The sequence below is a fragment of the Eurosta solidaginis genome, chromosome X, assembly GCF_040869045.1.
Source record: "Eurosta solidaginis isolate ZX-2024a chromosome X, ASM4086904v1, whole genome shotgun sequence".
Lineage (NCBI taxonomy): Eukaryota > Metazoa > Arthropoda > Insecta > Diptera > Tephritidae > Eurosta > Eurosta solidaginis.
Genome location: NC_090324.1, coordinates 25,368,354 through 25,380,478, shown reverse-complemented (window position 1 = coordinate 25,380,478; position 12,125 = coordinate 25,368,354). Strand labels below are relative to the sequence as shown.

Sequence of the window (12,125 nt, the reverse complement as noted above, 5' to 3'; positions counted from 1 at the left end):
ATTGTCCAAACTTTTACTAGTTTTCTATTCTGCGTCATAAGTTCAACTCATCTACTAAGCTTCATAGCTTTATCCCTATTTAGTAATGAATTATCGCACCTTTTCGATTTTTCTAAATTTTCGATATCGAAAAAGTGGGCGTGGTTATAGTCCGATATCTTTCAATTTAAATAGCGATCTGAGATGAGTTCCCGGGAACCTACATACCAAATTTCATCAATATACCCCAAAATTTACTCAAGTTATCGTGTTAACGGAGGGACGGACCGACATGGCTGAATCGAATTTTTTTTCGATACTAATGATTTTGATATATGGAAGTCTATATCTATCTCGATTCCTTTATACCTGTACAACCAACCGTTATCCAATCAAAGTTAATATACTCTGTGAACTCTGCTCAACTGAGCATAAACAAGTAAGGAAGGCTAAGTTCGGGTGTAACCGAACAGTACATACTCAGCTGAGAGCTTTGGAGACAAAATAAGGGAAAATCACCATGTAGGAAAATGAACCTAGGGTAACCCTGGAATGTGTTTGTATGGCATGAATATCAAATGGAAGGTATTAAAGAGTATTTGAAAAGGGTGTCGGCCATAGTTCTAAAGGTGGACCAGGGGTGACTCTAGAATGTGTTTTGTACGATATGGGGTATGAAATGAATGGTGTTAATGAGGGAGTGGGTCTTAGTTATATATGTGGACGCTTTTTCCAGATATCTCCATATAGGTAGACCATGGGTGACTCTATAATGTGTTTGTACGATATGGGTATCCAATTAAAGGTATTAATAAGGGTTTTAAAAGGAAGTGGCCCTTAGTTGTATATGTGAAGGCGCTTTCGAGATATCGACCAAAATGTGGACCAGGGTGACCCAGACATCATCTCTCGGGTACCGCTAATTTATTTATTTATTTAATACCACGAACAGTATTCCTGCCAAGATTCCAAGGGCTTTTGATTGCGCCCTGCAGAACTTTTTTCTTTTTTTTCTACTTAAAAGGTAGGTGTCACACCCATTTTACAAAGTTTTTTCTAAAGTTATTTTTTGCGTCAATGAACCAATCAAATTACCATGTTTCATCCCTTTTTTCATATTTGGTATAGAATTATGGCATTTTTTTTCATTTTTCGTAATTTTCGATTTCGAAAAAGTGGGCGCGGTTATAGTCGGATTTCGACCATTTTTTGTACCAATATAAAGTGAGTTCAGATAAGTACGCGAACTGAGTTTAGTAAAGATATATCGGTTTTTGCTCAAGTTATCGTTTTAACGGCCGAGCGGAAGGAGAGACGGTCGACTATGTATAAAAACTGGGCGTGGCTTTAACCGATTTCGCCCATTTTCACAGGTACCGTCATAGAGTCTATGCCTCTACCAAATTTCAGAAGGATTGGTAAATTTTTGTTCGACTTATGGCATTAAAAGTATTCTAGACAAACTAAATTAAAAAGGGCGGAACCACGCCCGTTTTGAAATTTCTTTTATTTTTGTATTTTGTTGCACCATATCATTACTGGAGTTGAATGTTGACATGATTTACTTATATACAGTAAAGATATTAAATTTTTTTGTTAAAATTTGACTTAAAAAAATTTTTTTTTTTAAAGTGGGCGTATTCTTCATCCGATTTTTCAAATTTTTTTTTACCACATATATAGTAATAGTAGTAACGTTCTTGCCAAATTTCATCATGATATCCTCAATGACTGCCAAATTACAGCTTGCAAAACTTTTAAATTACCTTCTTTTAAAAGTGGGCGGTGCTACGCCCGTTGTCCAAAATTTTACTAATTTTGTATTCTGCGTCACAAAGGCAACCCACCTACCAAGTTTCATCGCTTTGTCCGTCTTTGGCAATGAATTATCGCATTTTTTCCGTTTTTCGAAATTTTCGATATCGAAGAAGTGGGCGTGGTTATAGTCCGATATCGTTCATTTTAAATAGCGATCTAAGATGAGTGCCCAGGAACTACATACCAAATTTACTCAAGTTATCGTGTTAACGGCAGACGGACGGGCGGACGGACGGAAGAACATGGCTCAATCAAATTTTTTTTCGATACTGATGATTTTGATATAAGGAAGTCTATATCTATCTCGATTCCTTTATACCTGTAAAACCAACCGTTATCCAATCAAAGTTAATATACTCTGTGAGCTCTGCTCAACTGAGTATAAAAACATATTTTAACAACATCTACAATAAAAATATTAATCAATATTATCAACAACTACAAACAACTGCATTCTTACTGTTGTTGTGGAAGCCCTGAAGTCGGTGTTTATTGTCTTGGAATTTGTCAACAGTATCAATTTTTCCTCCTTGTGGTTGTAGTTAATAATTATTTGAATAGTGTTCTATTGAATTATCAATGTGGAATAGCATCGATCAACTTTTGCTTTTAAAAAAAAAAAAAACTGTGTTTTTACAAGAATTATTATTAAACTACAAATAGCGTATTCATTTATTCGTGATGCGTCTGCGCTATTTATTTGATTAAAAGAGTTAGCAGATAATACAGTTCAATAGAGACAAGGAGCAGCAGTATCAGTTTTTCATGACTGCATTCAAGCTTATTGGTCAAAATTGTTCTGGATATGTATTTTCATTTATGCCTCATTCACTGAGCTCAATCGGAATCATCTTATAACCATCTACCAGTTGCAATAAAAGTCATCAACAAAAGTAAAAAAGCTGTAGTAAACGCAGTACAATACAAAGCAAAATAAAGCAAAATAACCAACTGTGAATAGTTTTCATACAATAAGTCGCTAACATCGAACGCGCGTTCAAGTCAACGATTATTAAGTGCTGCGCGCTAAATCAAACTCGCAGATTAAAAATTTAAGTACAACGTCAGCAGTAAGAACCAGTGAATATAATAAAGGTGTGAAACAACATCACACTCACGAGCAACCTGACGCAGCATATAGATCATCTTATATATATCCACATTTTTCAAATGCAAATGCTTCAAAATAGTGAAACAAGCATCGAACAATCCCTCAGAGACTCAATCTCAACAAAGTCATTCCAAAAACACAGCTTTTATTTTTGAGTTCCCCGATTGAGCAGCTAAAACATCAAAAGCCATTGCATTAACAGCAACAAACTGAATATTCACAGCAAGTATTTTGGTGAACAGTTATATTATTTTATATGTTTAGGCCACAGGCCTAAATATATCTCCCCCCCCCCCCCTCGTAACATAACTTTCTTTTGTTATTTTCTTTCGTTACTACCACCCACATATTCTTGTGATCACTATACACACAGGCATGCGTGAGTGGTAGTACGTATGTATCCTAGATTTTTACCGCTGTGAGCCCGCGGTATGTCAACTTTGTTGCCGGGAAACCCAACGAAGGAGCTGTATCGTGGGTTCATCGGCTCATGTAGCAAAGAGCATCGTCCTCTTTTAATCCAGCAGCCAGCAAAGGAACACGTAATCGCACGCTCACGTAAGTTGCCAATTTCCAAAAAACATATTTAACAATTTCCAAAAATATATTTAATATTTTTAAACCTTTCACAACATTTGTTAACATTTTCCTTAACACTTGTTGTATTTATACACATTGAATAAAAAAAACACTGTGAATTCCTTTTATTAATACGAAACCTTTTTGGTGTTTTTATTTTCTTCCTTTTTTCTCGGCTTAACCATTCTTTAACAAATACGTGGGTGCGCGCCATTGCCACCACGCATTTATCCATGGTCCTGCGTCGCCGAAAATAAGAGAACCAGATATTTACAATACAGTCCACTCCACTCCTTTAGAGAACATCGAAGAAGCAGTAAAATCGTGATATAATCCAAGCGAAACTTCAGCATTAAGTCAAGGAAAACAGTGGTGATAAAGTCAAGAAGCCCGCAGTTATTATTCACACAGGAATACATTGTTATCAGCAATTTGCACACAACAACTCTCTTGGTGATACCAGCAAGTTCATATTGGAAACGACAACATCAAAAAATTTGAATCAGTACTCCGGATAATCAATATAACGAAGGTACGTGGTTTTATAAACATTCCGTGCTAGGTAGGGTTTTCCTTTTCACTTGTTAATAAAAATTTCAAAAATAAAATTATAAATCTGTGGAAAGTGTTTCCCATTACTAACAAACTTGCAAGTGATTTTGTTGTGAAGTGAGGTCTTATTTGTGCAAAATAGAAAAAAAGCGCTTAACGCAGTTATTTAAAGTTTGTGCATCACGCCTTGTGACTATCCGGAATAATCCCCCACCAGCGGTAAGATTTTCTGGACACAGCTCAAGGTAGCACAACACTGCTCTAAAAGGTTAACATAACCTCAACACCGCTTAGCGCCACCTTTCTAATTTCGCTTTTGCAAAATTTTCAATTTCAAAATATTCATCGAAATAAATTTTGATCTGTTAAGATTATTTAAACAAAGAAATTTATCTAATTTGCACGCACATTGAATTAAACATATTTTTCCACATAAAAATCACTTGCGCCTATTTACACCGGCAGTACGTTTGCAATTTAATTTGTTGCTTTATCACAAAGTGCACTTAGTTTCATACACACATATTGTTGTTGTTGTTTTGGTGGCCAATAGCCTTATTCCTTGCACAATTATTTGAAATATTGAAGAATTATTATTCTCATTTGCGGCAATACACAAATAAGTTTTTACTGATCTAATTTTGTGATACAAAAGTTCACAGTCCTTGGTTAAATTACCAAAAGTCCATAACAAGCGTTCATATATTTTTATCTTCACTGACACAATTTTTTCACTAGCCATTACTAATTTGCTTACACAATTTGTTAACACCGCTGCATTAGCACTAATCTTTAACAAATACGTGGGTGCGCGCCGTTGCCACCACGCATTTGGACATTCCCTCAAACTACTAGCTTTCTTGCAAGCTTCGAGGCCACTTCACCGAGAAATCTCTCTCGAATACATTCCTTCATTCCAGTTTATTTTCAATCAGGACTCTCTGCAATTAATTAATTAATTAATATTTAAATAAATTTTCATTTAATATAATGGATACCTATATACGCCAAGCAGAGGCAGTGACTGAGTTTGAAAATGACTATCATGATATGTCCTCTTCAGACCATACAAAACACACCCTCTTAGTCCAAAAGGAGGAGTTGAAATCGCTATGGGAGAAGGCGAAGCAGACATATGAGGAACTCTTGAGCTCCTCAGAGCTGGAGGCAAAAGCTATCAAAAAGAAGCACAAAATTGCATACTTCAGCTTTCTCACGTGCCAGGCAGCGATGGCTGAACTTTCGGAAAAACTTGAAAAAGCCGAAAAAAAGAAGAAAGCTCAGGAGACAGGGAATATCGCGTGCGCCTGCCACCGTGTGATACGGACGTTTTCAAAGGAGATTACCTTTCTTGGCCTTCATTTAGAGACATGTTCACTGCTATATATATACGTAACAAAAACCTCGAAGCAGTAGAAAAATTATATTATTTAAACCAAAAGACTCAAGGTGAGGCCAAAGAGATAGTTGGGCGATGTCCTTTAACGAAAGACGGTTTCGAAACAGCGTGGAAAAATCTTTGTGATAGATACGAAAATAAACGTATCTTAGTAAACGCCCAATTAAAAATTTTTTTAGTTTGAAAGCAGTTGAGAGTGAATGCGGTAGCTCTATAAAGAAACTGCAACGTGAAATAAATAATTGCATCTCGGCGCTCCAATATCATCATATAGACATATCAAACTGGGATGCAATTATAACATATCTATGTTCCACAAAACTGCCAGAAACCACACTGGTACTCTGGGAACAAACAATTGAAAACAAAACGGAAATTTCAAAATGGGCTGATATGGATAGATTGTTATCCAATCGTTTCCAAACCCTAGAAACCGTGATTGATCTAAGAGGGGATACAGTTTCCAAAACCTCAAAGCCACAAGTATCTCGTTCGACAACAGATACATCGGCTAAAAAATTAGGGTCCTATCAGGCAAGTGCAAGTGTAGCCAAACCTACGTGTAAGATGTGCAAAAGTCCTGCACATCGAATTTCAAAGTGTGAAAAGTTCTTACGTTTAACACCCAATAAACGGTTTGAACAAATTAAGAGCAGCCGTAGATTTATAAACTGCCTTTCTGCTGGCCATTCGGTAACAAAGTGCACCAGTCAAATGAACTGTGCCACATGTCATTTAAGACATCATACGCTGCTTCATTTTCGAATCAGCCAAAACCAAGAAATACTTCTGACACTTTCGGAGTATCTACCTCACGGGAAGCTCAAATACGACGCAATGCTGAAAGAGAAAACGCTCCGATTAATAATGTGAACTTATGTTTTGCCAATACAAATAAAGGGATATTACTAGGGACAGCTCAGCTTAATATTCATTTCAATGGTGTTTACTATTCGGCGAGAGCCCTAATAGACTCGGGATCTGAATGTTCATTCATCACCGAGAAACTAAAGCGCAGAATTAATCTGCCATCCAAACACCTGCATGCCCAAGTTTCGGACATCAATAATACAATGTCTGCACAAGTAAAAGAAGCTTGCAACATACAACTGCGGTCACCAACAGACCCATTAATCGAGATCAATACGATCATTCTGGTTTTACCACAATTAACAGGGAATCTTCCAACCTGCCAAATAAACGCAATGACGAGGCAAGCATTCCCTGACTTAGTACTGGCTGACAAAAGATTTTTTGTCAATGAGCCAGTCGACCTAATACTGGGCGGAGACATATACCCCCAAATTATGCTAGGCGGTATTAGGAAAGACGTGCTAAACACATTAATAGCACAAGAAACGGTGTTCGGCTGGATTTTTACAGGCCGTACAGATGCGGTTGATACAAATAAAACCCTAGTTTCATATTTCAACGAGGTCACTTTAGACAAACAACTGGCGGCTTTCTGGGAGATAGAGGAAATTCCAAAGAAGAGGAGCATCAATAAAGATGATACTTACTGCGAGGAGCTGTACAAATCCACAACAGTTCGGAACAACGATGGTAAATACGTAGTCTCCTTACCCTTTAGGAAAGAGTTTAACTTAGGCCCCTCATTAAGAAGTGCGTGTTCTCAATTCTATCGCAACGAGACACGACTTGCGAAAAACCCAGTCCTCCAAAAGGAATACAATAGAGTTGTATCCGAATATGAAACCTTAGGGCACATGACACAAATAGGCAATATTTCGCCAGACTCAAATGACTGTTACTTCCTACCTCACCATGCTGTTATAAAGGAGGGAAGTACAACGACAAAAGTCAGAGTCGTATTTAATGCATCTTGTCCTACCACTAATGGCAAAAGTCTAAAAAATGTATCGCCAAATATGGGTCAATGAAGACCAAACAAAATATCAGCGAATCATATTTCGCAAATGCCCCAAAAACCCAATTAACATTTATGAATTGAAAATGGTAACCTTTGGAGTTAATTGTGCTCCGTATCTTGCGATTCGGACACTACACCAACTGGCTGATGACGTGGAGACATCGCATCCAATGGCAGCAGATATCCTGCGGAATTGCATGTACGTTGATGACGTACTCGCCGGTGGACACAGCATCGAAATTGCAATAAAGGCTAGGGACGAAATTTCATCGGCATTGCAATCGGCAGGTTTCCCATTGCGAAAATGGACGTCCAAGTGCAAGAAAATTTTACAGGGTATACCGAAGCAACACTTATTAAGCGAGGATTTTCTTGAGTTTGAAGACACCAGCATGGTAAAAGTACTCGGCATTAAGTGGAACGCGCATTCTGACCTATTCTATTTTACTGCTAAACCTTTTGAAAACAGCGATGCCATCACAAAAAGGGCTATACTTTCTGCGATTGCAAATCTGTTCGATTCTTGGGTGGCTGGTACCAGTGGTAATTGTAGCCAAGATTATAATGCAAAATATTTGGTTGGAAGGCACGGGTTGGGACGAAGAAGTATCACAAACTACTCTAGATCGTTGGTGCATTTATGCAAGAATACGGAAAAATCAACGATATCCGCATATCGCGATGGGTTCATTTTACTCCAAAGAACAGCGTCGAAATACATGGATTCAGTGATGCCTCGGAAAAAGCATATGCCGCCGCTGTTTTCCTGAGGGTACAAACAAAGCATCAAGTCTTCGCCAACCTGTTGATGGCCAAAAGGAGAGTAGCCCCGGTCAAAAGCATATCATTGCCACGACTGGAACTCTGCGGCGCAGTCCTACTTGCAGAAATTATAGAGTCGGCCATAGAAAATATGCAACTTTCAAACATTAAAGTAACCCTTTGGACAGATTCGACTATAGTACTGGCATGGATCCGAAAACCACCATGTTCGTGGTCAACGTTCGTGGCACATCGAATAACTAAAATCATCGATAAAGTAGGAGACAAAGTATGGCGGCACGTAGACTCCGCGTCAAATCCTGCAGATTTGGCGGGCAGAGGCCTCTACGCTTCGGACCTAATCAACAATTATTTGTGGTGGCAGGGACCTTCTTGGTTACAAGAAGACAACGAAAATTGGCCAACACAAGAAGAAGATTACAATACGAATATGGAGGAAAAGGGGGTGAAAGTTCGTACAACTTCGGTCAAAAATAACTTTGATATTCTGGATAGGTTTTCCGATCTACCGGGGGCTTTGCGGGTTATATCCTATATTCTTCGGTTTTTCCAGAATACGCACCCAACAACTAAAGCCTCTTTTAAAAGGGATTCTCATTCAATAGCTCCTGACGAAATAGAAAAAACAACACGAAGATTGATAACAATATGCCAGAGGCAACATTATCAAAAAGAGTACGCAAATTTGAAGTCAGGAAAACTAATAAATGGGAAGAGTCAGATTTTACCCCTGAACCCATATATAGATGACGAAGGCATCATTCGAACTGGGCGGACTGGGGCATCCAAAGACATGTCCCATAACGAAAGTCATCCCATTACTCTTCCTTATACTTGCAGGTTATCCAGACTTATAGTTCAATCCTCTCATGAGACCACACTGCATGGAGGGAACCAGCTGATGCTACGTCATCCCACGCGTTAAAGTCATGATAAGGTCGGTTATCCACAACTGTAAGGTCTGTACTATTTACAGGAAGCGGACACAAACGCAACTTATGGGGATCCTTCCGAAAGAGCGCACCACCTTGACTAGGACCTTCACCAACACTGGGGTAGATTTCGCGGGACCATTCGATATAAAATCCTACCGAGGGAGGGGATGTCGAATTTCAAAAGGATACGTTTGCCTGTTTGTCTGCTTTTCGACGAAAGCCATCCATCTCGAAGCGACAAACGACCTTAGTACCGGGTCCTTCCTAGCTGCCTTCGCCAGATTTGTATCCAGACGAGGCTGTCCGAAAAACGTTTACTCCGACAATGGTACTAACTTTGCCGGAGATTCTCGAAATTTACGATCCGAGTTTAAAGCTTTTCCGCGTGAAGCAAGGGACGGAACGTTGACTAAATATAGCCATCACATTATAGAATGGCATTTTATACCGCCAAGCGCTCCTCACATGGGAGGTTTGTGGGAAGCGGGGGTAAAAAGTTTTAAGACCCACTTTAAAAAGATCGCGTCAGATCATAAATATACTCTCGAAGAGTTTACAACCCTCTTATGTCGAATTGAGGCCTGCCTCAACTCTAGGCCTCTAAGTCCCTCATCCAACGACCCTTCCGACCTGGAGCCGCTTACTCCAGGCCATTTTCTCGTAGGTGGGTATCTTTTAGCTCCACCTGAACTCGACTGTGGTGAAAACCCTGCCTCCATTGTAAACCGATGGCAAAAGATGAAAGCCCTTTATCAGACCTTTTGCAAAAGATGGAAATCGGAATATCTCACCGAGATCCAGAAAAGGTATAAATGGAAACATCCACAATCCAACTTAAAACCCGAGGACCTAGTCGTCATGAAAGAGGATAACCTACAACCAAACGAATGGAGAATGGGGAGAGTCGTCAACACACATCCAGGTTCCGATAACCGTGTACGTGTTGTTGACGTCAATACAATTAAGGGACAAATTAGCAGACCAATCGCGAAACTGGTACTACTTCCGCCCAACGACAACGAAAATGAACTTTAATAGTCCGCATTCCTCCATCCCAAATAACCCAGCTCTCGTTCACCCCGAACGAGGCCAACACCCCGGTAACCCTGCTCTCGTTCCCCTGAACGAGGCCAACAAAACCCTAACGCAGATTCACTATCTGCCACAGAATGCTTCTTCCAACAATTGCGTTAGTGCGCCGTTGCCACCACGCAATTGTTCAGAAGATAATTGAATGTAGGCATTGACCCCAGAATTTTGGTCGTATCGTCACCAGAATATCCCCGTACCTCTCCCATCACACCGTGGGTATTCATCTCACAGCTGATGTCACGCTGTTTAAACTTTTTCCACGTTATTAAATAAATAATAAATTAAAATTTAAATAAAAAAAATGAAAACAACCATTTAAAGCAATAAGGGCTAACAACGCCATCAAAAAAGGGACATCAGCTGATTTCGAAACATGCTTAATGATAGCAGCGTATTTCATCGGTGTGATCCAACAGATATTAGTGCCCCAAAACAATAAAACCTTTCCACCAAAGTAAACCCCCAGATACCACGAAATATATTCCTTGTGACTCGTTCCCAACGAATTTCCACCCTTTTGTCACCACTGAGTAATGTGCTAACAGCGACATAAAAAATATGGTTAATGAATGACTTCTCACATGGAAAATCTCAAGCACAAACCATTTTTTCCAACAGCTTTAAACAATTTCCTGAAAACCTAACAACCAAATCATTTATTAATTTTTACTTACTACAAAACAATAAGCCACTATAGAAGTCAAATGAAAACAATGCTACATCTCTTTATATACGCATTATCAGTTTGGCATTTTTAAAGTGCTTTATGCACAGCATCCACAAAAACTTCCATGCTTACAATTGGCGTTTGTGGCGTAATACCGTGCCCTAGATTTGCAATATAACGTTGCTTGCACGAATGTCTTCTGGTGTTTTATACATATCCTGCGGATCTATATTGCCTTGCAAAGCAATATTTGGACCAACTTGCTTCCGTGCCTCTACTGGATCCACAGTCCAATCTAAGCCTACAATGTCATAATCCAAAGTTGCTTGCTCTTTCAATGAGTGACCAGCACCTTTAGCAAAGAGTGTCAAAGGCACTAAACGTATTGATTGTTGCTGCAAACGTTCGACCAACTTATCACGAATTTCTTTATGTAGGGTACTGCCCATTTCAGAAAATCTTCTTTGCTTAAATGCTCTGCTGAAGATTCGAAAATTTGCAGCAATTGTCTGCATTCCCAAATAATCAACAATGGCGTCAGTCAACATGCTTAATAGCCTTTTTGAATCTACTGGAAAATCGGTAAGCCAAGCTTTTGATTTAGACATCGTTTTACTGCCGCCCCTTCAATCACGTAACCCATTAGTGTCCACGGTGCACCCGCGAAACCAATAAGTGGCACACGTCCTTCTAGCTTGTGGCGCATCATTTTAATAGCATCGCCAACATATGTAAAGAGCCCCACCGCTCCCTCAGGTGTGAGCTTTGCTAAATCAGCAGGTGTTTGCAATGGTTCTGGGAAAACGGGACCCACACCCGCATGCATTTCCACTGTCATACTAAGTGCTTGCGATATTACTAGAATGTCTGAAAATATGATAGATGCATCCAAGACGAAACGTCTCAGCGGCTGCATTGTCACTTCTCATGCCAGTTGGGGTGTACGACAAATAGTAAAGAAATCATGAAGCTTGCGTACCTCTTGAAATTCTGGCAAATAGCGTCCAGCCTGACGCATTACCCAAACGGGCACCCTGTCAACGGGCTCGACACGCGCTGCTCTCAAGATATTATCACTTTTAAGCGGTGGAAAGTTCTTTGTATCTTTCATTTTGTATTGTTTATTAACTGGATCTGCTTTCCTGCTTGAAAAAAGAATAGGCCGCACTCTACTTTTCTTCCCATGTCGTCATCATATCAGGATGGACTATGCTTTCTGTTGCGAATTACACCGTAAAGTGTTGCCTTTGTTTTGTTTTGGTTTAATTTATAACTTGTGAAATGTAGAGCTGCGACCGGCAAGTAAAAAAAAAAAAAAA

General features: G+C 39.4%; 1 protein-coding gene and 1 pseudogene across 1 annotated transcript in view; one reads left to right on the top strand and one right to left on the bottom strand.

Moving 5' to 3' along the window:
• Syt7 (Synaptotagmin 7) overlaps window positions 1–12,125 on the top strand; it is a 1,421,749-nt gene that overhangs the window by 1,036,938 nt on the left and 372,686 nt on the right. The window lies entirely within an intron of this gene.
• Window positions 10,881–11,923, bottom strand: LOC137235507 (uroporphyrinogen decarboxylase-like; annotated as a pseudogene).